The 27,954-nt window shown below is 39.9% G+C and overlaps 1 pseudogene; it reads right to left on the bottom strand.

Moving 5' to 3' along the window:
- Window positions 1-928: 928 nt before the first annotated feature.
- LOC115157735 (T cell receptor alpha variable 9-1-like) lies at window positions 929-20,919 on the bottom strand (annotated as a pseudogene).
- Between the last annotated feature and the right edge of the window lie 7,035 nt (window positions 20,920-27,954).

The raw sequence follows: 27,954 nt of genomic DNA, 5'->3' as shown, positions 1-27,954 counted from the left end.
GTCACTATAAAACCCACCCTGATTTACATTTCTTTAGACCAGGCCTCCACTCCATGGCGAGTTGGCCAGTAGGTTTGACCATCCCATTCCTATACTGAAAGTGAACTACACCACGTGGTTAACTTTTAGACTATCGAGACCGACAGAATAAGAACAAGTCTTTGATATTAATTAATAGTCTGCAGCTAGAAATTATATCATTGAACGCGAAGACCGACGAAACATCCATTCTATGACGACATTAATGAATGTCACTCTGAAAGAACCATTCTAACCGAGAGAGAGAGAGAGAGAGAGAGAGAGAGAGAGAGAGAGAGAGAACGCGGACAAAACTCTCCAACAGAACAGAACTCTTCAACAATGATCCCGACGACACACTGAGCGTAAATATATATTGATTGCAATTGTTCCCGAATGAGTGAGCGTTCATGTGCAAAGGATTAGCATATCAATTGTTAATATTAATGAACTCTGTGTACCTCCTCAGCTGAACTTTTATGATCCATTGTTGAACAAAACAGGCCGCCCTGCCTGTTTAGCCACTAGGGCACATTACTCTACCAATCCTTTGTGACGATAATTACTGTATGTTTTCTGTTAATTACTTAGTGTAGTAAATAAATGATTTTAAGACAATTGATGTATGGATGATTTTAGTAAAGACTGGGTTCGTGCAGATACAACAATTTACGACGTTTGGAATGAGACTGGACGCGAGGTAAAATACACCATTTAAACCAGAAGATAATCGGCCTATACTATAATATTATAATATAGGAAAGTTATATTAGGAAAATTATAACTTTGTAATCTGAATATTTTCCTTGGTGCCCCGATCTCCTAGTTAATTACAATTAAACGATTAATCAGTTTAATCGCGTGATAATAATTACAGGGAGTTAATTGATAAACATGTCTTCAGTTTAATGGTACCCCAAAGACACGACACTGTGGATGTCACAGCACAGCAGTACCGTGCAGCGTGTCGTATGGTTTTTGTACAGTGTTTCTCAGTGTCCTAAAAACGTATGTACCATCTCCTGTAGGTCATGTCATGTGCGTATAGAATGTGTCAGGTTAGGTTTTTGTACAGCGTTTGTAGGTCTCCTTTCACTGTGGGCATCAGTGAGCAGTAGTACATAGCAGAGTCTTTCTCTTTAGCAGAGGAGATGTCCAGATCCACACGGTTCTTTTCATTATTTAGTTTGACTGACTGATTACTTACATGCATCTACTAAAAGCAAAATATATGTAGGGATTTACATTGTGGCTGAAACTGGAAGTTAAAATTATAACACAGCACAGCAAGATGTGTTTACACAAACAAAAAACACAAACAGATTTGTGTATACTAAAAAAAAACATCCTCCTCCTTCTAGTTCTGAATGGACCATCTCTTCTCAAACATTTGAAGCCCCACCCCAAAATACAGAGAGTTGTCAGATGAGCAGAAGTAACAGCAGACTTCTTGTTGCTGCTTGATTCCACTGTCACATCCTCAAAATGCAGGGCTGAACTGAAATATGATTACCTTAGTCTCCCCCTTTAAATTGGATATTGGATAGAACTGTGTTATTTATCTCCATTTATTTTCATGATTTTAGGGCACAGAGTTGGCAGAAGGACCTGACCTGTCTACCGTGATGTCAAACAGGAAAACATTGCTTGAAGGGCATTTCTGTAAGATAATTAATCTACTGTATTCACCATGAGGCAATTCATTCATTCACAGGTCTATTTGTTTTCATCTTTATATCTAGAATCTACAGTATAAATCTGCAATATATTCAGACAACCGAATGAGTTTCTGTCACTTTTTCATTTGTTTCTTTCATTGTGGGCTCCAGGGCACAGTAGTATCGAGTAGAGTCTAACACTTCATCAGAGGAGCTCTCCATGGCCACACGGGTTCTCATCTTTCAGTCCAACAGACAGTAGAGGGTCTTCAGGTTTAGCTTTCACTACAGAGGGGTTTGAGGACACTCCAGTGAGGAGGAGGAAGATGGGAGGTGATCCAGGGTACTGTTGATACCACTGGAGAGTACTAGCAGAGGAGTAGTTACAGGACAGATTTATGACATCACCCTCCAACCCAAACACCTTCTGTTGTTGGAGTAATGCCATTCCCATGACTGCCGCCTGGAAAACATTTATGAAAACTGGAATTATTCTTAGGAAATTGTTATAAAATTCAATTCATTATTCAGTGTATTTAAAATTGACAAAATATCATTCACAGTAATATTACTCAAGTCTCCAGTAATTACATTTGATATGTGATTGGATATGAAGAATAGCATCAATCTCACCCAATAGTGCATATGCTAAAATTGATCCCAGTGACATGCTGGTACGTGTTTTTTAACACAGTGAAAAGAGTGAACACAAGTAGAGTTATGACAGAATGACTCCCCTGGTTTCTCACTGTCAGCTATAAAAGGCATTTCCTTTCCTCTGCCTCAATTATACAACACCTGCCCTTAAAAAAGGGCACACAACACAAAGTTCTATACAGACCCAAGTGCACACACAGTGTTTTTGTAAGGGGGCTGTATATCCTGTTGTCACTGTGGGCTTCAGAGCACAGTAGTACACAGCGGAGTCAGACAGCTGTAACCTCTGAATCGTCAAGGGGACTGATTGTGTCTTGGCATTTAGACTTGCATTGAATCTCTCCTTGAACCCTGCAGCATTGTCTCCATATCCAATAGAATAACAGTTCAGCATATGTTTAGGGAAGGAATTTGCTTCTTGTTTGTACCAATAGAGATATGCAATATTATTAGCTCCAGTGGTGTTATATTGACAACTCAGTGTTACCAATCCTCCTTCTGTAGCAATCACACTTCCTGGTTGCTGTTGGACATGGTCTGCTGTGCACTCTGGAAGATGAAAAAAAGATAAAGTGAGTGATAATAAAATAAAAATAATTAGATAGAACCAATGAGAGAAAAGGTTTCATCATACCAAAGCAGAATACATTAAGAACCAGCCAGATGCTCAGACAGAGTACCATGGTTATACAGAACACACTGAGAGTGACTGTGAGTTACAGTAAGAGGTAGAGATCCTCACTCTCTCTTCCATGTCCATCTCAGCCTGTATATCACCATCAACTGACAGACATGAAGGAGGAGTCTGCTCAGAGAGAGGAAAGATTGAAGGGAAATGTATGGGTAAATATTACCTTGTTAATATTAGTTGTAAGCACTCTTTGCAGTACATTAGCCAAAGTGAAAAGCTTACGTTTTGCTCACATGAAATGAAAAGTAGCCTAAAGCAATTGTCAATTACATAAATGTTCCATGAAGTGAGTATAATAACGATATATTTTGTTGTTGTTAAAACCTACAGATATTATATTATAATTAATGTTCAAACATTCATGTAGCCCACAGAGTATCTAATTCAGGTCGACTACTGTACACAAAGTATATTGAAATACATTTTGTTATTTTGTCCCAACTTTTCAATGGTACTGTATGTTTCAATGTACACATGTGAAACCTATAGTTTTTGTAAGGGGGCTGTATATCCTGTTGTCACAGTGGGCTTCAGAGCACAGTAGTACACAGCAGAGTCAGACAGCTGCAACCTCTGGATCATCAAGGGGACAGATTTTGAGTTTTTATCTAGATGGGCATCAAATCTCTCTTCATATCCAGTGGCATTTGTACTTCCAAAAGAAAAACGTCCCAGCATGAACTTTGGGAAGCCATTTACTTCATGCTTGTACCAGAACAGGTAGAGATTATTAATATTAACTGCATCAAATTGACAGTCCAGTGTGACCTGTTCTCCTTCAGTAGCGATCACATCTCCTGGTGGCTGAGTGACTGAGTCTTCTCCTCTGCATTCTGGAAAAGGACACATATTTGTATTAGGGGAAAGAGGAGGTAAGCAACATGATAGAGGGAATTAAAATGCATAAAAATGTATAGTAGTATAAAACTGAAAAATATGTTGGAAAAAAGAAAGGGATTGGAGAAAAGGATGTAAACAAATAAGATAATAATAATATTAACTAAATAATATTGTAATACCATAACAAAATGCAGCAAGAATCAGTAAATTCCTCAACCAGGTTCCCATGCCTGCTACTGTGAGATCAGCGGAGAAGAGTAAAACCACTCTGATGTAACTAGGCCATGATGAGACTTTGAAATCCTTGTCTCCTCCTCTTTCTGTGTATCGTCAAACATTGAGAAGCTTGTGACATTGTCTGAGCAACACTCTACCCTGTGTTGTTGTACAGTGACTGAATCTCTTGTCGTCACAGTGGACCTCAGAGCACAGTAGTACACAGCAGAGTCAGACAGCTGCAACCTCTGGATTGTCAAGGGGACAGAGGTAGATGTGAAATTCAGCCTGGAATCAAACCTCTTCTTGAACTCATCACTATTGCTCCCTTCTGAATAACGATCTCTTCTCAGGACATACTGAGTGTCCCTGGTTAACTGGATGTACCAGAAGAGATCAGGAGATAGACTACTAGTAGTCTAGTTACAGCTGAGTGTTACCAGTTCTCCTTCAATGGCAGTAACCTGTCCACTCGGCTGGTCAACAACCTCTTCACCTCTGCAATCTGAAAAAGTTGTTTAAAAAAATAAAATAATAATAATCTTAAGGAATAAGGTTTTGAAGTGCCTGTTTTATTTCTAGGAGCTCAGGAAACAAGAAAGCTCAGGAAATATTTACAGTACTAGTCAAAGGATTGAACACACCTACTCATTTATCCAGAATGAGTAGGTGTGTCCAAAGTTTTGACTGGTACTGTATGTAAAAAATGTTTTACACATATTTAACCCCTTAAACTTTCCATCTTGTTTGTGAGAATTGCTCCATTAAACAATTGGGTCACATTAGTTTGTAACCCAAAAAGAGGAGAGACCACCATCGTATTTCATGAGAGTCTCATCTTTCTAAAGAGTGGTCATATTAGTTTTCTAGGTCAAACCGTTCAGACACTACAGACGTTTTTTTGAGAAGACCGATTTTCAGGATGTCTCATGGTCTGACAAACACGGCTGTGGCTCGGCAACCTTCCACCGCAGTTGCAGAAGTCTGCCATAGACTGACGTGGTGGAATGAGATGCAGCCCATGCGACAAAACAGATAACTCTCTCTTAAAGGAAAAGAAGCAAACTATGAGACTCCACTGACACCTATTGACACTCACTAGTAATTTGTCCTTGAAAATACAAGCAATGTCAAGGTTTCACCTTGTTGGGCAGAATGTTGAACACTAGATGGAACTATTGTATCATTATTAAACATAGAAAAACTTTGTCACTGGACAGTTGTTCATAACTGTTGAGGGCAGTCTTTAGGAGGAGCACAGACAAAGAAGATATGTCATATAACTGATCAGGAGTCAGAGAGAACATCTCATTGGTTGTGCCTGAAGAGTGAGAAGCAGTGGACGAGCCACCTGGCTCACTTGGGCCTGATCAACCCGTCCTTCAGAAGGTGTAGTGGGCAGCACATGTAGGATAAGAAGGTACCTCACCTGAAGATCAGCCAGGAGCTGCAGAAATGGTTGTTTGTGGGTAAATATAAAGAAAACCCTTCATACTCTACTTTCACTTTGCTGACCGCGTTTAAATGTTGAGGAACTTCTGAGAAAAAAACACACTAAATCCTCACATGAATATTGAATTATTATACAAGCACAAACTTTATTTACTTTTTAGTAGTGACCCAGACCAAAAGAGCAGTTTGTCTGGTCCATTACCAGTCATTTGGCTTCAGGTATGCTCCTCTAAAGAGAGCAGTACATGTATTTTTCCACCAGAGGACTGAGCAGGTCCATCTTGAGAACAATGATGTCATATAATCCATGCATATTGTATGTATATGATGTGGTTAAGAGTCCTGACTGTAGCAGAATATGAATACACATCAAATTGGAAGGAATTTTCCTGTCACTGTGGGCCTCACAGCACAGTAGTACAGAGCCGAGTCTGTCACTACAGCAGAGGAGATCTTCAGATCCAAATGGTTTATCTCTTCATTCAGTTATTCGAGTGGTCAGAGGATCTGCTAATTTTATCATCTCTGAACCTGAGATGTACAGGAGTAACTCTGGCCTTTGTGAGGTGTGTTGGTGATACCAACAGACTTAATATCCAGCAGTAGCTGTCCTGGAGTATTTGTAAGACAGGGTAACAGGGGTTCCCTCTAAACAGTACTCTTCTTTCTTGAGTGGAGTGAGGTCCTCACAATTGATACCTGCATAGAGAATGGTTTTAATACTCATACATTTAATTGTTGAATAAAATATTATGAAATTGAATTGAATTCATATTGACAATTTTGACAATATTGAATGTATTGTATTGTCATGTATTGTATTGTATCACCTCCCCATACATATGGTCAGGAACAACACTGAATCCAGCAACACCACATATTAGATAAACAGAGACAAACTGACAGAAAGATCTAAGCAGTCTCTGAAAGTTCCCTCCTGTTTTTATACTATACTGTTTCTATAGTGTTGTTCAGCTCCTCCTCTACCATAAGTCCCTCACCTTAATATACAGTAGGTATGTTACATATGCATGTCATACAGGATGTCTGATTCCTCCCATGGCTCTTGACAGGTTTTTGTTCAGTGTCGCTGTGGTCTTCATGGCACTTGAGAAGAGGAGATCTTCAGATCCACACGTTTGGTCTCTTTATCAATATAACCTAACAGACTACCAGGCGACCAATGCTCTTGGAAGTCTGTATCTATCATCCATAGATGGATTATTGTCATTTGTAGAAGTTGAGGAGAAGTTGTAGGACACCGTGCCAGTGTTTACCTCCAAGCCATGCACTTCATTTCTTAAAGGAGCGATAGCATTCTCTAAACTGTGGTCTGTACAAATAAAGGATTGTTGTAATGCATACGTTAATGAAAAGAAAATTAAACTTAAAATAAACTCAGCAAAAAAAGAAACGTCCTCTCTGCTTTTATTTTCAGCAAACTTAACATGTGTAAGTATTTGTGTGAACATAACAAGATTCAACAACTGAGACATAAACTGAACAAGTTCCACAGAGATGTGACTAACAGAAATTGAATAATGTGTCCCTGAACAAAGGGGGAAAAGTAACAGTCAGTATCTGGTATGGCCACCAGCTGCATTAACTTGTCTGGGCTGGGGGGCAGTATTTTCAAGGCCGGATGAAAAACGTACCCAAATTAAACTGGTTACTACTCTGGCCCAGGAACTAGAATATGCATATTATTAGTAGATTTGGATAGAAAACAGTCTGAAGTTTCTAAAACTGTTTGAATGGTGTCTGTGAGTATAACAGAACTCATATGGCAGGCCAAAACCTGAGAAGATTCCAGGCAGGAAGTGCCCTGTCTGACAATTTGTTGTCCTTCTGTTGCATCTCTATCAAAAATACAGCATCTCTGCTGTAACGTGACATTTTCTAAGGCTTCCATTGGCTCTCAGAAGGCGCCAGAAAGTGGAATGACGTCTCTGCAGTCTCTGGGCGAAAAACAGCAGGAGTTTTTGTGAGTGGTCAGGCAGGGAACAATGACACTGGAGATGCGCGTCCATGAGACGACTCCATGTTTTTCTTTCAGTCTTTGAATGAATACAACGTCGCCCGGTTGGAATATTATCGCTATTTTACGAGAAAAATCGCATAAAAATGTATTTTAAACATGACATGCTTCCAAGTATGGTAATAGAATATTTTGAATTTTTTTGTCACGAAATGCACTCGCGCATCACCCTTCGGATTGTGACCTGAACGCAGGAGCAAAACGGAGCTATTTCAATATAACTGTGGATTATTTGGAACCAAAACAACATTTGTTGTTGAAGTAGAAGTCCTGGGAGTGCATTCTGACAAAGAACAGCAAAGGTAATCCAATTTTTCTTATAGTGAATCTGAGTTTGGTGAGGGCCAAACTTGGTGGGTGTGAAATTAGCTAGCCGTGATGGCCGGGCTATCTACTCAGAATATTGCAAAATGTGCTTTCGCCGAAAAGCTATTTTAAAATCTGACACCGCGATTGCATAAAGGAGTTCTGTATCTTATAATTCTTAAAAGAATTGTTATGTATTTTGTGAACGTTAATCGTGAGTAATTTAGTAAATTCACCGGAAGTTTGCGGTGGGTATGCTAGTTCTGAACATCACATGCTAATGTAAAAAGCTGGTTTTTGATATAAATATGAACTTGATTGAACAAAACATGCCTGTATTGTATAACATAATGTCCTAGGAGTGTCATCTGATGAAGATCCTCAAAGGTTAGTGCTGCATTTAGCTGTGGTTTTGGTTTTTGTGACATATATGCTTGCTTGGAAAATGGCTGTGTGATTATTTTTGGCAGGGTACTCTCCTGACATATTCTAATGTTTTGCTTTCGCTGTAAAGCCTTTTTGAAATCGGACAATGTAGTTAGATTAACCTCTATGGGCTAGGTGGCACCAAATCGTCCCACCTACGTAACAGCCAGTCTAATCCTGTGGCGCGATTTTCAAAACGTTTGAAATGCTATTACTTCAATTTCTCAAACATATGACTATTTTACAGCTATTAAAAGACAAGACTCTCGTTAATCTAACCACACTGTCCAATTTCAAAAAGGCTTTACAATGAAAGCAAAACATTAGATTATGTCAGCAGAGTACCCAGCCAGAAATAATCAGACACCCATTTATCAAGCTAGCATATAATGTCACAAAAACCCAAACCACAGCTAAATGCAGCACTAACCTTTGATGATCTTCATCAGATGACACACCTAGGACATTATGTTACACAATACATGCATGTCTGTTCAATCAAGTTCATATTTATATCAAAAAACAGCTTTTTACATTAGCATGTGACATTCAGAAAAAGCATACCCCCCGCAAACTTCAATGAACCATTGCTCACTGTGTGATTTACAGGCAAACTGATGAAGTTGAGTCCGCAATTCAGAATTCCACTTCCTGTTACGATCGGTCTCGGGGTTTTGACTGCCATATGAGTTCTGTTATACTCACAGACACCATTCAAACAGTTTTAGAAACTTTAGGGTGTTTTCTATCCACAAGTATTAATTATATGCATATCCTAGCTTCCGAGTTTGAGTAGGAGGCCGTTTAAAATGGGCAATTTTTATTTTTTTTAAATCGCTGTAGCGCCCCCTTATCCTAGGCGAACGACAAGATTAAAGGACCTGACGGATCTCCCCACTGTTTTACCCTTTATTGGGGATTCAGATTGCGCTATTGGAGATGATAGTGCCTACTAGTAGTGGATCCTCAGAGGAGGAAGGGGAGGACCATCCTCCTCAGTTAATTTCATAAAAATGTAAATAGTGAAACATTTATCCTTTTTAGACAAAACTATATGAAAAATATTCACGTCACCAAATAATTGATTAAAACACATTGTTTTGAAATGAAGGTCTACAGTTGCCTCAACAGCACTCTGTAGAGTAGCATCATGGTGTAGCCAGAGGACAGCTAGCTTCCGTCCTAGTCTGGTTACATTGACGTCAATACAAAACCTAATATTGACGTCAATGTATGTTCTCACCCCCTTCCATAGACTTACACAGTAATTATGACAACTTCTGGAGGACGTCCTTCAACGTATCAGAGTTCTTGCAGCATGAACTGACATGTTGTACACCCAATCAAAAGATCAGAGAATGAATCTAGTACTGAAAGCATAAGCTACAGCTAGCTAGCACTGCGTGCATAAAAGCAGGTGAGTAGTTGTCTCAAAGAGAGGAAGACAATAGTTGAAGAATTTTTAACAAATTATTTTCAAGAATTAAGGAGAAGCAAGATGGAGAGAGAGGGAGAGTTAAACTTTGTAAAAAAAATCACTTTCACTTTGCTAGCAAATGCAGCTAGCTAGTTTAGCCTACCCAAACACCCGGCTCAAATACAGTGATCCTATGTTAGCTAGCTGGCTATGACTATCCAACACCGGAACTCTACCAAGTCTAGGTAAGCTTTTGGTTTTACAAATGTATCGTCACCGGGGCCCACCGTTGTAACTGCTAAACCACTTACTGACTGTACACTATACTGCATGATTGTAGCGGGTTTACTAACGTGCTAGTTCTATTAGTTATCTTGACTATGACATTAGTTTAGCTAATATGGTGACAGCGATGTAAGCTGTGAGCAGTTATGATATATTTTTGCTTGGAAAGGTTTACCTTGACTGTGATCAGAGACGGATCTTCTGGCAGCTGCTTGCATTAAAATATGTACTATTATACAATTAAATGAGTCTCTGCCTAGATTCTTTGGATGAAGTTTTCCACAACAATGTTGATGTTAGTTCTGTATGTGAAGTTAAAGGCAAGCGATGCTGCTTTGGTCTTTGGTCTTTCTTTACTACACCTGACCATATTATCCGACAGTAATCAAGATCGGACAAGATCAAAGCCTTAACAACTAGTGCAGTTATCGGGCTCCTGAGTGGCATAGCACTCTAAGGCACTACATCTCACTACTAGACGTGTCACTACAGACCATGGTTCTATTCCAGGCTGTATCACAGCTGACTGTGATTGGGAGTCTCATAGGGTGGTGCACAATTGGCCTAGCGTCGTTAGGGTTTGGTCAGGGTAGACCGTCACTGTAAATAAGACTTTGTTCTTAACTGTCTTGCCTAGTTAAATAAATAAAAAATAATAATAGACATAGAGTGCCTTCAGAAAGAATTCATACTGATTGACTTATTCCAATTTATTTTGTGCTACAGCCTGTAATAAAATTGTATTAAATATTTTTTTCTCACACATCTACAAACAATACACCATAATGAAAAAGTGAAAACATGTTTTTAGAAATGTTTGTAAATGTATTGAAAATGAAATACAGAAATATGTCCATAGTGCAAGATGTTCTACATTGGACGGACAAAGAGATGCCTTCAAGACCACAAGTACGCCATACGGGTAGGCAATGAAGATTACCCCATGGCAAGGCACTACAAGTGCTTACATCATGGCAACCCTGCCTCCCTACAGGCTATGGGTATTGATCATGTTCCAGCATCAATTAGAAAAGGGGACCGTCTTAAACAGATAAACCAAAGGGAATGTTTTGGGATTTACAAACTACAGGCCACTAAGTACCCTGGTTAAAATTAAGATATGGATTTCTCACATTTCCTGTAGGGTTGTAAGAGGTCCCTTTGCTGTCATCTAGTGGACTCTTTGCTCTATTGCCCTCAGGTATGTTTAGGCTGTTGTGGTCCATGTTTGCTGTGTTCTGGTGTACTGTAAAATAGATGACTATTCTATTCATTACAATTTGCCCAGTCATATTCAAAGTTAGAACTAACTTTCTAGGGGTTCTAATGCCTCTAGCCTTGAGAGGCATTTCTGGTGGCGTGTCTACAGTATTTCACTTTTTGATGTGTGTAGTACTGCTTACTTGGTGTTGTCCAATGAATTCGGTAACATTCACTCTTCAAATCAGTGTTGATTGGAAAAAGACGACATTGTATTATCATATCTTTGTACTCCCTGGCTAAGGCCATGCAGCCAAAATGCATCGGAGTTTTTTAAACTTTGTTTCCATTGAACATGGCATACAAATAAAGGCATTTTAATTAATTACATGAAGAGTGCCTCGGTCGTACTTTCTTTTTGATGACCAAATTACCCCTTTTACCAAAGAGCACCTTCTGTCTACGAAAATCTACTATTCTGTACCTTAGCAACACTTCCCTTCCTTCCTTCTTTTTCTTCTAAAGAAATATCTAATTTACATAAGTATTCAAACCCCTGAGTCAATACATGTTAGAATCACCATTGGCAGCGATGAAAGCTGTGAATCTTTCTGGGTAACGTTAACATGCTGATCGCACAGCTTGTGTTACGTGCGCGAGCATTGGAAAAAAATATTACACACACGTGTTATTCAATCATTTCATCCAAACTCCTCACGAGTGTCTGCGTAGCCAGGCTCAGTAACTACATTCACAGTGATTGGACATGAAGAATAGCATCAAACTCACCCACTATTTCTAATATTAAAATGCATCCCAGTAACATGCTTGTAAGTGTTATTTAACAGAGTGAAAAGAGTGAACACAAGTATATTTATGACAGAATGACTCCCCGGGTTCTCACAGTCATCTATAAAAGCCATTTCCTTTCCTGTGCCTCAATTATGTAACACCTGCCCTTGACTTAAAAAATGGTACATAACACACAGTGTTTTTGTAAAGGGGCTGTATGTCCTGTTGTCGTAGTGGTTAGAGCGTTGAGCCAGTAACCGAAAGGTTGCTGGATCAAATCCCCAAGTTGACAAGGTAAAAATCTGTCCTTCTACCCCTGAGCAAGGGGTTAGTCCACTGTTCCCCAGGTGCTGAAAATGTGGATGTTGCAGATAGCTGTAACCTCTGGATAGTCAAGGGGACTGATTTTGTCTTGGCATTTAGACTTGCATTGAATCTGTCCTTGAACCCTGCAGCATTGTCTCCAGATCCAAAATAATAACAGCTCAACATATGTTTAGGGAAGTAATTTGCTTCTTGTTTGTACCAATATAGATATGCATTGTGAGCACTGGTGGTGTTATATTGACAACTCAGTGTTACCAGTCCTCCTTCTGTAGTAATCAAACCTTCTGGTTGCTGTTGGACATGGTCTCCTGTGCGCTATGGAAGACCAAAACAGATGAAGTGATGAAACATTAAAAACATGAACATTAGATAGATTAAGATTAAATAAACAAATGAGAGACAAGGTCCCATCATACCGAAGCAGAATACATCAAGAACCAGCCAGATGATCAGACAGAGTACCATGGTTATACAGAACACACTGAGAGTGACTGTGAGTTACAGTAAGAGGTAGAGATCCTCTCTCTCTCTTCCATGTCCATCTCAGCCTGTATATCACCATCAACTGACAGACATGAAGGAGGAGCCTTTTCAGAGAGAGGTAAGATTGAATGTAAATGAGTGGGTCAATATTACCATGTTGATATAATAATTAAGCACTCTTTGCAGAACATTAGCCAAAGTCAAAGTGTGACTTTTAGCTCACATGAAATGAAAGGTAGCCTAAAGCAATTGTCAATTACATGAATGTTCCATGAAGTGAGTGTGACAAACTACATTTTTGTGTGTGAAAAAGTACAGATATTATATTAGAATTAATGTATAAACACTCATGTAGTCAACAGTGTCAAATACAGGTCTACTACTGTAATAAAGTATATTGAAATACATTTTGTGCTTTTGTCCCAACTTTTCAGTGGTACTGTATGTTTCTATGGACACATGTGTTTGTAAGGAGGCTGTATATCCTGTTGTCACAGTGGGCCTGTAACAACATGCCTAAGTGGAATTGAGGACTCCTGATTGAAGAGTGAAGAATACATATTTCTCACAGTGCATTGAATATGAAGACAGAGAAACACTAGATCACCTGGTGATTGAACACAGCACAGGTGTGACCACAATTCTCTGATCTCAACTTCTGCCATCATGATATCAAATGTGGTTGAAGTTTAATTATCATTTCCACTTAATCAAAGCATTTTGGTCTGCAGGTTTTTGTATGGTGTATTATACACTTTGTATCACTGTGTCAAGAGCACAGTAGTAGAGAGCTGTGTCTGTCAGGGTTAGGCTTGTTATGACCAGTTCAGTTGATGTCGAGGATGTTGTGGATGTATATCTCTTATCAGGGATATGTTCTTCAGAGCTCCATGATCTGGCACCTTTATACAATAGAAACTGAGGAGCCTGGTTAGAATAATGCCGGAACCAGTAAAGGTAAATATACTCGCTGCTTGTTTCATATTTACAGCTCAGAGTCACTGATGATCCCTCAGTGGGGGTGTACTCCTCCTTGTCAGGAGTCACACTATCTCCAGATACCATTCCTGCAGAGAAAAACATATAATAAAAGTGATTGATGACACATACTTATTTTTTAAGACTTTTTAGAAATCAACTAAGTTATTCACATTTAAATGACTTTACTTCAACAAAATATGTTTTACTACCAAAACCATAATGTAATAATCTGATTATAAGGATGCAATGAGTTCAAATGTTTAGGTATTGTTTACCTGTAGTCATAATCAGAATGATCAATACACTGATGGATTTCTCCATCTTCAGACTTATGTTGGCATTCATTCACTCTCCTCTGAAATGTCCTTCTGTGTGTCACTGTGTGAGGTGTACAGCCCTGCTAACGTCACACCCACCACAGATGTAAGGCTTGCATTTTTTCTACACTGGTAAGGATACACTCGTTTTTGTAGGGGGGCTGTATATCCTGTTGTCACAGTGGGCCTCAGAGCACAGTAGTACACAGCAGAGTCAGACAGCTGCAACCTCTGGATCATCAAGGGGACAGAGCTAGAAGTGAAATTCAGCCTGGAATCAAACCTCTTCTTAAACTCATCACTATTGCTCCCTTCTGCATAACGATCTCTTCTCAGGACATACTGAATAGATCATTAAGCTATTTGATTTAGAATTTTAGGACACCTTTGGGTATAAAACATATATTACAAGATGATTTGATAAAATATAGAATTTGCCCTATACTACCAAAATCCGATAGAAACGGATTTAATAACACATTCATAAATGGCAAAAAATGAAGTGTCTCTGCTATATCAATGAGATATAAGAAAGCTTTGAAAATATATAGTTTACACATATTTAACCCCTTAAATTCTCCATCGTGTTCTTGAGAATCTTCCCTTTCCACAGTGGGGTCACATTAGTGGTACGCTACAAACAGAAGTTGGCACATCGACAGTGAGTCTCATCTTTCCATAGAGTGGTCATACATATGTTTTAGGCCAAACCGTTCTGACGCTACAGACATATTTGTGAGAAGATCGATTTTCAGGACGTCTCATGGTCTGACAAACACTGCTGCAGCTCGGCCACCTTCCACCACAGATGCAGAAGACCACCATAGGCTGATGCGGTGGATTGAGACGCAGCCCATGAAAAAACTGATATCTCTAGCTGAAAGGAATAGAAGTAAACTATGAGACTCCACTGACTCCTATTGTCTTGCCCTTGAAAATACTAGCAATGTCAAGGTTTCACCTTGTTTGGCAGAATGTTGAACACTGGATGGAACTATTGTATCATTATTATACATAGAAAAACCTTGTCACTGGACTTCATGACTGTGGAGGGCAGTCTATAGGAGGAGCACAGACACAGAAGATCTGTCATATAACTTAACATACAGTAGGTATGTTACTTAAGTGTGTCATACAGGATGTCTGTTTCCTCCAATGGTTCTTGACATGTTTTTGTACAGTGTCACCGTTTCCTGTCACTGTGGTCTTCATGGCACAGTAGTACAGAGCAGAGTCTGTCACATCAGCAGAAGAGATCCACACGTTTGTCCACTTTGTCAATGGAAACTGTCAGACGAGACCCCTTTGGTGTGATGTACAAGAGGAATTCTGGTTGGGATCTGGGATATTGGCGGTACCACTGTAGATTGTAGACAGTGCCATCATATTTGCAGGAGAGATGGACATTCCTTCCCTCCTGAACAAGCTCTTCTGTAGTCGAAGGGTAAATGTTTGAAAGATTTGGTCAAATAACTTCTGTAACTGTACAACTGTACAGTTGTAAATGACATTTAAAAATGATGAATGTGGAATTACCATGTTTTTGTGCTGTTCGTTCACTGTAAGATTAAATTAAAAGATTTCAATTCATATAATAACTCACCTAAAAAAGCTGAAAAGAGAACAAATGAGAAGAAAAACATTGCTAGACCATTGAGAAACCGAAAGACAGCACTGAGAGACATGACTAACTAGCTACTTCCTGAACGATAACATCCATAAGCTATGTGTGGATCTTTGATTAAACAGCGCCTCCTCTTGACTACAACTTGAAATATTTTCTGTTATGGCTCTCTTTCTACAGTATATATTGTCAGGTTTTTTTTACAGTATTTCTGGGTTTCCTTTCTCTGTGGGCCTCAGAGCACAGTAATACAGAGCAGAGTCTGTCACTTCAGCAGAGGAGATCTCCAGATCCACACGTTTGGCTTTTTGTCATGATTTAGAGTAAAACCTGGAGTTTTTGCAATCATACGTTCCATAACCAGTAACTGTGGTGGTGATTTGGGATATTGTCGATAACATTGAAGAGTGTCACCAGCGGTGTAGTTACAAGAGAGAGTAACTCTGACCGTGTCCAAAGCCAGCACTGCATCAGTATATGGTGCAATTACCTCTTCAGAATTTAAACCTGTAAAAAGTAATTGCGTAAAGATTGATATTATTGATATTAGATTATTTCCTTGGATAGTGTTTGTTTTATTGTCATATATATATATATATATATATATATATATATATATATATATATATATATATATATATTTATATATATAGACAATAAAAACATATTGTACAACAAATGCTGTCTCTTACCTTTAATTTTTGTCAACAGTAAAATTTAAAAAAGTAACATAATGGTCTTTGTAAGAGAGGCAAACTGACAGTAAAGGCAGCAAATCAGACTGATCCCTGTTCTTTCCACATTCTGTGTTTGAAGAGTCTTCAACTGTTGTTGCTGTTACTATGGTTGTTGCTGCTCCTCCTCCTGCTTAGATTGATTTTATTAATGTAGGTAGAATCATGTCTTATCACAAGGATTCATAATCTAATCCTTAGTTTTAGCTCCCCCAACTGACAATATTAAAACAATGAAATGTTATTTGTACATTTGAAAGCATTTACCACAAATGACTTATGTACTACAGACTCCACTTGATGGCGTTGCTGTCAAACAGTAGACAGCAAGTGCTTCTAAAACCACAAACAGACAAGTATGTATTCTGCTGATTGCTGAGTCAATGAGTTGTCACAGCACACCAACACAGAAACAGGTTTTTGTACAGTGTTTCTGGGTTCCCTCTCACTGTTCCTCTAGGCTCCACAGCACAGTACAGAGCAGAGTCTGTCAATTCAGCAGAAGAGCTCCCCAGATCCACAAAGGTCTTTTCATCATTTAGTTTCACTGACAGTGGAGGAACCAGACCTGGAGCCTGTGACAGAGACCCAAAACCATGCAGGATCTGAGGAATTATTTCTCGCCTGAGGTAGAGTACCTCATGAAAAGCTGTAGACCACACTATCTACCAAGAGAGTTTATCTATATTTTTCTTAGCTGTCTATTTACCACCACAAACCGACTTTGGCTCTAAGACCACACTCATGAGCTGTATAAGGCCATAAGCAAAGAAGAAAATGCTAATCCAGAAGCGGCGCTCCTTGTGGCCGGGGACATTAATGCAGGTAAAGTTACATCCGTTTTACGTCATTTCTACCAGCATGTCACATGTGCAAACAGAGGTAAAAAAACTCTAGACCACCTTTACTCCACACAGAGAGACGCGTCCAAAGCTCTCCCTCGCTCTCCATTTGGAAAATCTGACCATAATTCTATCCTCCTGATTCCTGCTTACAAGCAAAACTAAAGCAGGAAGTACCAGTGACTTGCTCAACATGGTACCGGTCAGATGTCATGGAAGCTACGCTACAGGACTGTTTTGCTAGCACAGACTGGAATATGTTCCGGGATTCATCAAATGGCATTAACCTCTCTAGGGTAGGGGGCAGTATTTTCACATCCGGATAAAAAACGTACCCGATTTAATCTGGTTATTACTACTGCCTCGAAACTAGAATATGCATATAACTGTTTGATTTGGATAGAAAACACCCTAAAGTTTCTAAAACTGTTTGAATGGTGTCTGTGAGTATAACAGAACTCATATGGCAGGCAAAAACCTGAGAAGATTCTGTACAGGAAGTGCCCTCTCTGACCATTTCTTGGCCTTCTTGACTCTCTTTATTGAAAACAAAGGATCTCTGCTGTAACGTGACACTTCCTGAGGCTCCCATAGGCTCTCAGAAGGTGCCAGAACGTTGAATGATGACTCTGGTGTCGCAGGCTGAAAAACAGTAGCGCATTTGGTAAGTGGTCGATCTGAGAACAATGAGACGGGTGCGCGCATGCACGTGAAGAAGCCATTTTAAACTTTGAGTCTTTGAACGAAAACAGGGTTTCCCGGTCGGAATTTTATCGTTTTGTTTACGAGAAAAATCGCATAAAAATTGATTTTAAACAGCGTTTGACATGCTTCGAAGTACGGTAATGGAATATTTAGAAATGTATATACGCGTCCGCGCGTCACCCTTCGGATAGTGTCTTGAATGCAAGAACAAAACAGAGGATATTTGAACATAACTATGGATTATTTTGAACCAAAACAACATTTGTGGATGAAGTTGAAGACCTGGGAGTGCATTCTGACGAAGAACAGCAAAGGTAATCCAATTTTTCTTATAGTAAATCTGAGTTTGGTGAGTGCCAAACTTGGTGGGTGTCAAAATAGCTAGCCCGTGATGGCGAGCTATCTACTCAGAATATTGCAAAATGTGCTTTTGCCGAAAAGCTATTTTAAAATCGGACACCGCGATTGCATAAAGGAGTTCTGTATCTATAATTCTTAAAATAATGTATGTTTTTTGTGAACGTTTATCGTGAGTAATTTAGTAAATTCACCGGAAGTTTGCGGTGGGTATGCTAGTTCTGAACGTCACATGCTAATGTAAAAAGCTAGTTTTTGATATAGATATGAACTTGATTGAACAAAACATGCACGTATTGTATAACATAATGTCCTAGGAGTGTCATCTGATGAAGATCATCAAAGGTTAGTGCTGCATTTAGCTGTGGTTTTGGTTTTTGTGACATTATATGCTAGCTTGAAAAATGGGTGTCTGATTATTTCTGGCTGGGTACTCTGCTGACATTCTAATGTTTTGCTTTCGTTGTAAAGCCTTTTTGAAATCGGACAGTGTGGTTAGATTAACGAGAGTCTTGTCTTTAAAATGGTGTAAAATAGTCATATGTTTGAGAAATTGAAGTAATAGCATTTCTAAGTTATTTGAATATCGCGCCACGGGATTCCACTGGCTGTTGAGTAGGTGGGACGATTTCGTCCCACATACCCTAGAGAGGTTAACCTGTTATGGATAGGGGGCAGTATTTTCACGGCTGGATAAAAAACGTACCCGATTTAATCTGATTATTACTCCTGCCCAGAAACTAGAATATGCATATAATTATTAGCTTTGGATAGAAAACACTCCAAAGTTTCTAAAACTGTTTGAATGGTGTCTGTGAGTATAACAGAACTCATTTGGCAGGCCAAAACATGAGAAGATTCTGTTCAGGAAGTACCCTGTCTGACCATTTCTTCCCCTTCTTGATTCTCTCTATCCATTACAAAGGATCTCTGCTGTTACGTGACACTTCCTACGGCTTCCATGGGCCCTCAGAGCCCGGGAAAAAGCTGAATGACGTAATTCAAAGCCCTGGCTGAAACACACGAGTGCTTTTGCTAAGTGGTCTATCAGAGGACAAAGGGCTTAGGCGTGTGCCCGAGTCGACCCCGTGATTTATTTTCTTTCGGCTGTTTACCTAATTGCAGATTCCCGGTCGGAATATTATCGCTTTTTTATGAGAAAAATGGCATAAAAATTGATTTTAAACAGCGGTTGACATGCTTCGAAGTACGGTAATGAAATATTTAGAAATCTTTTGTCACGAAATGCGCCATGCGCACGACCCTTATTTACCATTCGGATAGTGTCTAGAACGCACTAACAAAACGTCGCTGATGGAACATAACTATGGATTATTTTGGACCAAACCTACATTTGTTATTGAAGTAGAAGTCCTGGGAGTGCATTCTGACGAAGAACATCAAAGGTAATCAAACTTTTCTAATAGTAAATCTGATTTTGGTGAGTGCTAAACTTGGTGGGTGTCTAAATAGCTAGCCCTGTGATGCCGGGCTATCTACTGAGAATATTGTAAAATGTGCTTTCACCGAAAAGCTATTTTAAAATCGGACATAGCGATTGCATAAAGGAGTTCTGTATCTATAATTCTTAAAATAATTGTTATGTATTTTGTGAACGTTTATCGTGAGTAATTTAGTAAATTCACCGGAAGTTTGCGGTGGGTATGCTAGTTCTGAACGTCACATGCTAATGTAAAAAGCTGGTTTTTGATATAAATATGAAGTTGATTGAACAAAACATGCATGTATTGTATAACATAATGTCCTAGGAGTGTCATCTGATGAAGATCATCAAAGGTTAGTGCTGCATTTAGCTGTGGTTTTGTTTTTTGTGACATTATATGCTAGCTTGAAAAATGGGTGTCTGATTATTTCTGGCAGGGTACTCTGCTGACATAATCTAATGTTTTGCTTTCGCTCTAAAGCCTTTTTAAAATCGGACAGTGTGGTTAGATAAAGGAGAGTCTTGTCTTTAAAATGGTGTAAAATAGTCATATGTTTGAAAAATTGAAGTTTTCGGATTTTAGAGGACTTTGTATTTCGCGCCACGCCCATCATTGGATATTGGAGCAGGTGTTCCGCTAGCGGAACGTCTAGATGTAAGAGGATTTATTAATGAAATGAAAACACTTAGACAAAGAAACAAAAACGACAGCAAACAGTTCTGTCATGTTACCTAAACGAAACAGAAAACAACTACCCACGAAAACCAAGTGGGAAAAGGCTGCCTAAGTACTGCTTCCAATCAGAGACAACGATAGACAGCTGCCTCTGATTAGAAACTATACCCGGCCAAAACATATAAACACAAACATAGAATGCCCACCCCATCACACCCTGACCCAACTAAACAGAGAAACAACAGCTCTCTAGGTCAGGGCGTGACAGTACCCCCCCCAAAGGTGCGGACTCCCGGCCGCAAACCTGAACCTATAGGGGAGGGTCCGGGAGGGCATCTGTACTTGGCGGCAGCTCTGGTTCAGGGCGTAGCACCCCCACAGCCCGCTGATTCCCCCGCTTCTGTGTATCCTGAGGAACCAGACCGTGGATCATCGCCGAAGGCTTTGAAACGCCAACCGCCGCTGAAGACTCCGGGCTGCGGACCGCCGCTGAAGACTCCGGGCTGCGGACCGCCGCTGAAGACTCCGGGCTGCGGACCGCCGCTGAAGACTCCGGGCTGCGGACCGCCGCTGAAGACTCCGGGCTGCGGACCGCAACTGATGACTCCGGGCTGCGGACCGTCGCTGGAGGCTCCAGACTGGGGAGCGTCGCTGGAGGCTCCGGACCGGGGACCGTCGCTGCAGGCTCCATGCCATGGATCATCACTACAGGTTCCGCGCCATGGATCATCACTGGAGGCTTCGTGCCATGGATCATCTCTACAGGCTCCGGGCCATGGATCATCCCTACAGGCTTCTTGCCATGGATTATCCCTACAAGCTCCGGACCATGGATTATCCCTACAGGCTCCGGGCCATGGATTATCACTGGAGTCTTTTCTTGTGGAGCTGGCACCGGACGTACTGGGCTATGGAGGCGCACTGGAGGGAGAATGCGAGGAACAGACACATGCTCCCCATGACAAAACACGGGGAGTTGGCTCAGGTTTCACCCCTGGCCCAGCCAAACTATGCCGCTTGATCCAATCGTGGTGGGTAGTTCTGTAATGGGCGTCGTATAGAGGGGACCAAGGCACAGCGTGTTGAGTGCTCATAATTAATTTTAATAAAATGAAAACACTTAGACAAAGAAACAAAACGACAGCCAACATTTCTGTCAGGTTACCTAAACGCAACAGAAAACAACTACCCACGAAAGTATGGCTTCCAATCAGAGACAATGATAGACAGCTGCCTCTGATTGGAAACCATACCCGGCCAAAACATAGAAACACAAACATAGAATGCCCACCCCCTGACCCCTCCTGTCTCAGCCTCCAGTATTTGTGCTGCAGTAGTTTATGTGTCGGGGGGATAGGGTCAGTCTGTTACATCTGGAGTATTTCTCTTGTCTTATCCGGTGTCCTGTGTGAATTTAAATATGCTCTCTCTAATTCTCTCTTTCTCTCTTTCTTTCTTTCTTTCTCTCTCTCGGAGGACCTGAGCCCTAGGACCATGCCTCAGGACTACCTGGCATGATGGCTCCTTGCTGTCCCCAGTCCACCTGCTCCAGTTTCAACTGTTCTGCCTGCGGCTATGGAACCCTGACCTGTTCACCGGACGTGCTACCTGTCCCAGACCTGCTGTCTCAGACCTGCTGGAACCCTGACCTGTTCACCGGACGTGCTACCTGTCCCAGAAGAGCTGTTTTCAACTCTCTAGAGACAGCAGGAGCGGTAGAGATACTCTCAAAGATCGGCTATGAAAAAGCCAACTGACACTTACTCTTGAGATGCTGACTTGTTGCACCCTCGACAACTACTATGATTATTATTATTTGACCATGCTGGTCATTTATGAACATTTGAACATCTTGGCCATGTTCTGTTATAATCTCCACCCCGGCAAAGCCAGAAGAGGACTGGCCACCCCTCATAGCCTGGTTCCTCTCTAGGTTTCTTCCTAGGTTTTGGCCTTTCTAGGGAGTTTTTCCTAGCCACCGTGCTTCTACACCTGCATTGCTTGCTGTTTGGGGTTTTAGGCTGGGTTTCTGTACAGCACTTTGAGGTATCAGCTGATGTAAGAAGGTCTATGTAAATACATTTGATTTGATTTGATATCACACCCTGACCCAACTAAACAGAGAAACAACAGCTCTCTAGGTCAGGGCGTGACACAGGGTGTGTAAAGCCATAACACATAAGTTTTTCCAGCAACAGACTATGATCGATAATGTAAAAAGCTGCACTGAAGTCTAACAAAACAGCCCCCACAATCTTTTTATCATCAATTTCTCTTAGTCAATCATCAGTCATAAGTGCTGTGCTTGTTGAATTTCCTTCCCTATAAGCGTGTGGAAAGTCTGTTGTCAATTTGTTTACTGTAAAATTCTGTAGCATTGTATCTGGTAAAACACAATTTTTTCCCAAAAGTTTACTAAGGGTTGTTATCAGGCTGATTGGTCGGCTATTTGAGCCAGTAAAGCGGGCTTTACTATTCTTAGGTAGAATAAATACTTTTGCTTTCCTCCAGGCCTGAGGGCACACACTTTCTAGTATGCTTAAATTGAAGATATGGCAAATATGTGTGGCAATATCGTCTGCTATTATCCTCAGTAATTTTCCATCCAAGTTGTCAAACCCCGGTGACTTGTCATTGCTGATAGACACAAAACTTTTTTCCACCTCTTCCACAATTACTTTATGGAATTCAATATTCATAATTTGGTCAGATATACTTTGATGTGTAGTCGGCAACTTGTTGCTGGCATGTCCTGCTTAACTTCTTGAGGCTACCTGGGACGTTAGCGTGCCACCTGTGGCGCACCCTATCAACAGCAGGTGCATTTCAAGAGCGGCAAATTTGAAACCAAATAAATGTACAAATTCAAATTTCTCAAACATACAACTAACTTACAGCCTTTGAAAGATAAACATCTTCTTAATCTAACCACGTTTACCGATTTCAAAAAGGTTTTACGGGGAAAGCATAAAGTTAGGTTATGTTAGGAGAGTACATTGACAATAGCTGTGTGCAATGCATTGTCGATTCAAAGACATGCGTCACCAAAACCATACAATCAGCTAAAATTATGCACTAACCTTTTACAATCTCCATCAGATGACACTCCTAGGACATTTTGTTAGACAATGCATGCATTTTTAGTTCTATCAAGTTCATATTTATATCTAAAAACAGTGTTTTACTATGGCGTTGATGTTCAGGAAATCGTTTCCCTCCAATACCGGCAGTCAAGTCATGACGACAAAATAATTAATTAATATTAGAAAACATTGCTAAAATATTATATTGTCATTCAAAGAATTATAGATTTACATCTCTTGAACGCAATGGACTTGTCAGATTTTAAATTAACCTTACTGGGAAATCACACTTTGCAATAATCTGAGCACTGCGCCAGAAAAATACGCATCGCGATACAGACTAACCGCCATGTTGGAGGAATCTAAAATCGAAAATACTATATAAATAATCCATTACCTTTGATTCTCTTCATCAGATGTCACTTCCAAAGAGTCCCAGGTCCATAACGAATGTAGTTTTGTTCAAAAAAGCTCATCATTTATGTCGAAAAACCTCCGTGTTGTAGCGCATGATCTAAGCCAGCCGGACTTCACTTCACTTCAAGAACGGAAAAAATATATTTCCGTTCGTTCAAACATGTCAAACGTTGTATCGCATAAATCATTAGGGCCTTTTTTAACCAGAACATGAATAAAATTCAAGGCGGACCATTGGGTTTTCTTTTAAAACGTTTCGGAATGAGAGTACCCACCATCAAATCGCGCGCCAGGGTGAATGATGGACCATCACGTTCCATGGCTCTTATTCGGTCAGATCTCACTGTAGAACACTCAAAACACTTTGTAAAGGCTGGGGACATCTTGTGGAAGCAATAGGAAGTGCCAGAATATAATTCACCCCCTTTGTTTTTCAATGGCATAGGCTCAAAGTCAATTCAACACATCAGGTATCCACTTCCTGTCAGAATCTGTCTCAGGGTTTTGCCTGCCAAATGAGTTCTGTTATACTCACAGACACCATTCAAACAGTTTTTGAAACTTTAGGGTGTTTTCTATCCATATATAATAAGTATATGCATATTGTAGTTACTGGGTAGGTGTAGGAGGCATTTAAAAATGGGCACATCTTTTTTCAAAAAAGTCTCAATACTGCCCCCTATACCCTAACAGGTTAAGTTTGCTAATCTTGCCAATGAAAAAAATCTGTAAAATAATTGGCAATTTGAGCTGGGTTCTGTGATGAATGAGCCATCTGATTCAATGAATGATGGAGCTGAATGTTTTTTTGCCCAAAATGTAATTTATTAAGGTGCTCCAAAACTTTTTGCTATCATTCTTAATATCATGTATCTTTTTTCATAGTAGAGTTTCTTCTTCTTTTTATTCAGTTTAGTCACATGATTTCTCAATTTGCAGTATGATTGCAAATCGGTTGCGCTGCCAGACTTATTTGCCATACCATTTGACTCATTCCCCTCAACCATACATTTTTCAAATTCCTTATCAATACAAGGGGATTGAACAGTTTTTACAGTTATTTTCTTAGTATGTGCATGCTTATTAGTAACTGGAATAAGCAATTTCACAAATGTGTGAAGTGCAGCATCTGGTTGCTTCTCATTGTACACCACAGACCAGCAAATATTACTTACATAACCAACATACGAATCACTACAAAATGTTTTGTATGACTTCTTATACACTATATTGGGGCCAGCCTTTGGAACTTTGGTTTTCCTAGATATGGCTTCTATATTGTGATACCTACGTCTGATGGATTTGGATACAGCTTTAAAGCAAATGTCTGCAGCATTAGTAAAGATGTGATCAATACACGTTGATGATTTTATTCAGGTCCTGTTTGTAACTACCCTGGTAGATTGACTGATAACCTGAACTAGGTTGCAGGCACTGGTTACAGTTTGATGTTTTTTCTTGAGTGGGCAGCTTGATGAAAGCCAGTCAATATTGAAATCACCCAGAAAGTATACCTGTCTGTTGATATCACATACATTATCAAACATTTCACACATATTATCCAGATACTGACTGTTAGCACTTCCCACAAGAATGGGCTTTAGGTGAGGTAGATTAACCTGTAGTCATATTAATTCAAGAATATTTAACATGAGATCCTGTGGTTCTTATTATAGATGTCACGATGGTTGAAAGGAGAGGACCAAGGTGCAGCGTGGTGAGCGTACATACTCTCTTTATTGGAAAGACGCCAAACAAAACAATAAACTCTACCCAAAAAACCGTGAAGCTAAAGGCTATGTGCCCTAAACAAAGTCAACTTCCCACAACCCAAGGAGGGAAAAAGGGCTACCTAAGTATGGTTCCCAATCAGAGACAACGATAGACAGCTGTCCCTGATTGAGAACCATACCCGGCCAAAACAGAAAATAAAAAACATAGAAAAAGGAACATAGAATGCCCACCCTAGTCACACCCTGTCCTAACCAAAATAGAGAATAAAACCCTCTCTATGGCCAGGGCGTGACAATAGACCTGAACACCGCCCCCATTGGCATTTCTGTCTGTTCTGTAGATGCTATTACCACCACTGTATCATCAAAGGTATTATCTAAGTGAGTTTCAGAGATAGTCAGAATATGAATGTCATCTGTTACTAGCAAGTTACTGACTTCATGAACCTTGTTTCTTTGGCTACATATGATAGCGTGGGTTATTTTTAACACTTTTCTGGGCTGCTTGACTGTTTTCATTGCTTTACTGGGAAGCTTAGCAGAAGTAGACATGCTCATGTTATTTATGTTAGTGTAGGTTGAGGTGCACACAGTGGACTTCCTGCTATAGGGCACACCACCTCAGTTCTAACAGTATAACTCTAGTTCATAGGCACATGATTACTGCATACAAAAGCTATGGGCTCAACAGAGGCATTCAGGGTAGTTAGAGGTACATCAGTTAGATTACTTACATTGTGTCTTTCAATGCCCTGAGATAATGTACATTTGCTGAAGCATTATGATAACTCAGCTAGACAATGGTAGGGATTATCTGAGCTGGGCTTGGGTCATTGATAAATCATTGTCTCCACGCAGACTTATAATGCTGTGAAAGCATCCAGGAACCCAGATCAGAGGTTGTTAAACTTTTTTCAGCCTGCGACCCAAATTAGAAATTCTGTGTTTTCCTGGGACCCAAGCTTATGAAAACATGCAACTATATGTACAAATCGGTACATTTCATTGCCCTTATGCCAGCCTAAAACAAATGCAATAAAGACGAATAACAATGAAATTAAAAATAAATAGCTATTCATGTTTATTTTTCCCCATTAAAAACACTGTCTAGGTTGGAACTGTTGCTGTTAAAATATAATAAAGCATTTGCATTCTGAACTGGAATATACTGATTGATCACATCACACAGATGTAGACTATAAAACACAAACACAGGCTCAGTTTTTGATAGTGCATCCCTAAGTACCAGTACAGATGAATAAATCAGGTCTACTGTACATTAAGGATGTTTTTATTTTCGTGTCAAATCGCCAATTGGCAACCCATCCCTTTTGGGATTAATTGTCACATGAACAAACATTACAATAATTCACTATGGCAATTAAAAACTCTTCTTCCTGTGTTCTCTGCATTGTGCACCACAAAGAGTGATTTAAATGTTTTATAATAATAAATAAATACATAAAATAAATAAAAATAAAAAGTAAATCAAATCATAATAGTAAATTAGGCTATCCAAACAATAATTGCATCCCTAGAGCAGTAAAATAATATACATACATATATGCATACTGTACACAGACAGACAGACAGACAGACAGACAGACAGACAGACAGACAGACAGACAGACAGACAGACAGACAGACAGACAGACAGACAGACAGACAGACAGACAATACACATACATACCATATACAGACAAATAAAAACATTTAAACTTCTCCTCGTCATTCAGCCACGTAATGCCTGGGTATATCTGGTGTGCTTTCTGAAATCACAGCAAGCGTATATCGTGGTAGAAAGGGTAATAGAGGATAAACTGAGTTTCATTCTCTACTTGTTCAAGATCATAATAGTTACATTGTCTTTCCTCTTCCATTTTACCTCAATACCGACCTTTTTCAATACACAGAGGCAATATCCCTGATCTGACCTGTTTCAATATGCAGAGGCAATATCCCTGATCTGACCTGTTTCAATATGCAGAGGCAATATCCCTGATCTGACCTGTTTCAATACGCAGAGGCAATATCCCTGATCTTACCTGTTTCAATACGCAGAGGCAATATCCCTGATCTGACCTGTTTCAATACACAGAGACAAAATCCCTCATCTTACCTGTTCAATACGCAGAGGGAATATCCCTGATCATAGCTGTTTCAATACGCAGAGGTAAGATCCCTGATCTGACCTGTTTCATTACGCAGAGGTAATATCCCTGATCTTACCTGTTC

Source organism: Salmo trutta, chromosome 21 (genome assembly GCF_901001165.1).
Source record: "Salmo trutta chromosome 21, fSalTru1.1, whole genome shotgun sequence".
In the NCBI taxonomy this organism is placed as follows: domain Eukaryota; kingdom Metazoa; phylum Chordata; class Actinopteri; order Salmoniformes; family Salmonidae; genus Salmo; species Salmo trutta.
The sequence above is the reverse complement of the archived record's forward strand: the minus strand, read 5'-3'. Positions and strand labels throughout refer to the sequence as shown.